Source organism: Lucilia cuprina, chromosome 3 (genome assembly GCF_022045245.1).
Source record: "Lucilia cuprina isolate Lc7/37 chromosome 3, ASM2204524v1, whole genome shotgun sequence".
In the NCBI taxonomy this organism is placed as follows: domain Eukaryota; kingdom Metazoa; phylum Arthropoda; class Insecta; order Diptera; family Calliphoridae; genus Lucilia; species Lucilia cuprina.
In genome coordinates this window covers 30,036,260-30,041,650 of record NC_060951.1, presented here as the reverse complement: position 1 = coordinate 30,041,650, position 5,391 = coordinate 30,036,260, and positions in this window count along the sequence as shown.

The window sequence follows — 5,391 nt, the reverse complement described above, 5'->3', positions numbered from 1 at the left end:
ATCTATATCTATCTATATCTATCTATATCTATCTATATCTATCTATATCTATCTATATCTATCTATATCTATATCTATCTATATCTATCTATATCTATCTATATCTATATCTATCTATATCTATATCTATATCTATCTATATCTATATCTATCTATATCTATATCTATCTATATCTATCTATATCTATATCTATCTATATCTATCTATATCTATATCTATCTATATCTATCTATATCTATCTATATCTATCTATATCTATCTATATCTATCTATATCTATCTATATCTATCTATATCTATCTATATCTATCTATATCTATCTATATCTATCTATATCTATCTATATCTATCTATATCTATCTATATCTATCTATATCTATCTATATCTATCTATCTATCTATCTATCTATCTATCTATCTATCTATCTATCTATCTATCTATCTATCTATCTATCTATCTATCTATCTATCTATCTATCTATCTATCTATCTATCTATCTATCTATCTATCTATCTATCTATCTATCTATCTATCTATCTATCTATCTATCTATCTATCTATCTATCTATCTATCTATCTATCTATCTATCTACTATCTATCTATCTATCTATCTATCTATCTATCTATCTATCTATCTATCTATCTATCTATCTATCTATCTATCTATCTATCTATCTATCTATATATCTGTCTATCTATTAAAGTCAAATCGATACTAACTAGAAGTTATACACCTAATTCCTTTGCAAATTTCTTTAACAGCACTATTAAGGACAATTTGTTAGTGCAGGTAGGTGTACAAAGAGTATGATGTGTTGGCGGAAAAACTTTAATGAAACTTTTCTTTACAATTGTGTGCAAGTATTTGTAAAAGTTTTATCTATATTTGTAACATTTTCCCTTAAACACCTACACTAGGAAATATTTAACTTATGGAAATAGATAGAAGGAAAGAAAAACTAAAGGAAAATTAAAAAGATTTTCATAAATTTCCTGTTAGAAAGTTATTTTACAGGTTTAATATTGATTTGTGGCCATAAACGCACATACACAAGTATATATTTGAAAAAAACTTTATTGAAATTATTATACACTTTGTTTTACTTAATATTAAGCAATTTAATATTAATTATACATATTGTTAGTTATTCGTTTTTCACTCCCTAGACAATAAAACCCCTATAATTTGAAACGATATACAGTTATTTTTATAACATCAATTAGCATAAAAAGTATAGTTTAATACTTTTATTTTAATTGATTTTATTTAATTTCTTTTACATTTTATTTATCCTATTTTGTATAATTTTTCTACTTAACTGCCCATTCTTTGGTAAATATTTTTTTATTGTACACTGTGTTAAGTCATTTTTTCATTTCAGTCAATTCACTCAGTCATGCATGATTAATTTAATTTATATTCACTTTTCAATTTTTCATTTTTTTCCCCAACCTCTCTTGCCCTCTTTTATATTCATCATTTTGTTATAATGATGAGAAGAGTAGAATCAATGATACTGCTGATATACTGTCAATATATATGTTCATATAATGTTGATATAGTTGACGCTGCTGTTGATGATGATGAAATTGATACTGTTGGCTGTTGTTGATATTTTAATATAGTGTTCCATAACATTGGCCCAGTCAGTTTTATTGTATTTGGGTATTAATTTATGCAAACAATAATAGGCACTTGGCAGTTTTATTCTATTTTTAAATGGTTTGGAAATGGGATTTTTTTTCAATTTTTGAAATGCAAATATTATCGGGTTTATGTTGTTTTTCTTTAATTCCGTTGTTATGAGTTGAAAGTAGATTGAAGAGTAAAGACGTTCATGTATTTCAAAATATTTGTTTTTGTAACTTTACTGGTTATCCCAAATGAAACGCAGGATCGATTGCAATTTATTTACTGGGAATAGTCTAAAATATATGGAAAATGAGATAATTTGATAAACCATCATTCAAGGAAAATATGAAAACAGTAATGTTATATGTGGAAGAGGGATTTTTAATGACACAAGATCCATTGAAATCTAGGCAAACTTTCTGAGAACAATCCAATAATGATCAACTTTTAGATGTCCATAAGATAACGTTATTTTCTCCAAAAGATCGTCCATTAAGATCTCGACAAACTTTCTGAAAGTATGATTTTCCAAAGTAATCCCTTTGAATCTATACATTAAAGTTGTTAAAAATTTGGATCTCCTGGTACCGAGCAAAGCTTCGGAGGGCATTTGATCGATGTTAGCAGATGGTAATGTATGTTTAGATTACGCATTTGTTCTTTTAAACATGTTGGATGTTTAGAATCCTTGCTAATAAGTTCCTGGCGATCTTTAGAAATATATTAATATGAATCGAAATTGGCTGTCGATATCGTGAATTTTAACTTCATAAGATGATCTTTCGAACATTGCTCTAATTAAACTGGATTTATATATCAGAGTCATTAAAAATACTTCCAAACTTGTTTTCAAACAAGTCTTCTCCAAATATGTTCACGATGTTGTCGGATGTTAACGCTTAATCGCGCAATCATATTTTGCTAATCTTTTTGGAAAGCAGGCTCTTATTCAAATATATCAAATGAAAGTGTAAATCCCGGATCCAGTCTTTAGAACATTTCAATGATTTGATAAATTGTTAAAGAATGCTAAACTTTTTATTTCTTTTTTATTTAGAAAGCTGTCAATCAATGTTCTTTAAAAAGTGGTTCTTATTCAGATGGATGTAAATCCTGGATAATTCTTGGAGAATATTTGAATGATCAGTTTTTTAAAAAAATATCATGTCAGACATTTCAATTACTGCCAAACTTTTAATTCTTCGCTAAACATTTTGAAAGCTTTCGATCAATGTTCTTTCAAACTTGGCTCTAATTTAGACCGATACATATGAAAGTTTAAATCCTGAACTCTTTTTGGAGAACATTTGAAAGATCAGTTATCAGTTTTCAAAGAATATCGTGTCAGACTTTTCAATAGCAATTACTGCCTAACATTTAATTGTTCCCTAAACTTTTGAAAGCTGTCGATCAGTGTTCTTTGAAACTTGACTCTTATTTAGACCGATAATATGAAAGTGTTAATCCCGAACTCTTTTTGGAGAACATTTGAAAGATCGGTTTCCAATTTTCAAAAAATATCGTGTCAGACTTTTCAATAACAATAGCAGTAACTGACGAACATTTTAAAAGCTGTCGAACAATGTTCCTTCAAACTTGGCTCAAATTTAGACCGATCATATGAAAGTGTAAATCCTGAACTCTTTTTGAAGATCATTTAAAAGATCAGTTATCAGTTTTCAAAAAATATCGTGTCAGACTTTTCAAAAGCAATTACTGCCGAACTTTTAATTGTTTCCTAAACTAAACTAAGCCGTCGAACAATGTTCTTTCAAACTTGGCTCTAACTTAGACCGATCATATGAATGTGTTAATCCTGAACTCTCTTTGGAGAACATTTGAAAGATCAGTTATAAGTTTTCAAAAAAATATCAAGTCAGACTTTTCAATAGACCGATCTTATGAATGTGTTAATCCTGAACTCTTTTTGGAGTTTTCAAAAAATATCATGTCAGACTTTTCAATAGACCGATCACATGAAAGTGTAAATCCTGAACTATTTTTGAAGAATATCTGAAAGATCACTTATCAGTTTTCGGCTTTTTTGATGGCAATTGATATGTACCTCCTGGAATCGTGTTTATGATCATTGCGACAATAGTATCGATCAAGGACTCGGAGAAGCTATCGATCAATGTTCTTCAAAAAAAGGCTTTAATTCAACAGATTGGTTTCAAGGGAAAATGTAAATCCTGGATTCTTTCTGGAGAGCATTTGAAGGATATATTCGTTACTTTTTTACTTCACTAAACAATCAAAAGATGATCTGCATAATATTTCAAAGCTTTACGAATATTTGAACGATACCAGAGTTAATCATTAGAGCAATTCTCGCAGCGATCTATAGATTAAGGAAATCTATAGATTAAATAGATATCGAAATAAACATAGAATATATACGAACAATGTTGTAAAACTAACGTTCCTAGTCAAGACACAAAATAGCCCCAATATGAGCAAAACATGCTATTTTTTAGGGAGAATAAAACCAACAATTTTCATTCCAAATCTCATTACTGAAACTTTAATCCTTTTTCGCGTATAGACTTCATATTATATCCAATCATTTCATGTTTATTCTATTTCATTTGTATTAAAATTATTCACCGATTTTAATCCTTATTATTTCCTTTATGATCCTTGCTACACCCATCATACTTCAGTTTTAGGTCATTGTTCCCTAATCCTTTGGCAAGATAAGGCAACAATTATAATGAATTTAACACAAAATACATACAAGAGAAAATGAAATAAAAAATAATCATTTAAAAAAAGGAATTGAGTAATTGTAATAATCCTTCGTGCCATTATAGAAGTTATAAAATAAATATAATTGCAAGGAGCAATAAATGAACAAAATAAATAAAGAAACAACTTAACAACCATATAATTGCACACCCGGTATTTAACAACAACTACAATATGGCACCTAAAAACAACAATAGACAGTGACAAGGTAAAATAGGATTTATATTGAATTGAACAAAAAGGAAATACAGCAGAGAAAAACATCATACAACTCCTTTTGGATCCCCTATACAGTAAATATACAACACAACGAGAGAGGCCCTAAAATGGGTGTTGGTTTGGAATGAAAGTAACAAAAAGTTAGAACAAAAAAAAAAAAAAAAAACAACACAACAACAACTTTTGCTGTTTTAATGGCCAGACAATGGAGTACAGAAACACCTGAGGGAAATGGATAAATGTACACACCGTGTACATACAGGCAGAACAGAACAAAAAATATAAATGTCCTGACAGCTTGTTTAAATAAATAAAATAGAAGGAGTAAGTAAGAGCAATAGGAGCAGCAGCAGAAGCAAACAAACTTGTTGATGATGGGAGTTGAATGATTTAAAACAAAGAACAAAAAAACAACTGTTTAGCAAATGCTTGGTTACATTACCAGCTTCAGCGTCATTAACACTAATTGCAACTTAATAAATTTGTTGTAATTTTTTTACAAGTTTTCTTTACAAACTATTACAAGCAGCAGAAATTAAAGAGTATAAAAAAAACAAATTTTGTTAAACAGTGTAATGCTCTGTTATAAACAAACCGGATATAGTGTCAAAACAATATGGCGCGGGTGTTAATTTGTCGGTTGCTAGTTTGTCTGTCTGTCAGCCCTGTAACAGTCTGAGTACTAAATGTTGTTGTTGTGTTTGCATACAGTCTACTGCTCGAAATTAAAAAACAACAACAAAGTTAACAAGCCCTAAAGTGTTGCTATTTAAAAGTGGTTTTTGCAAA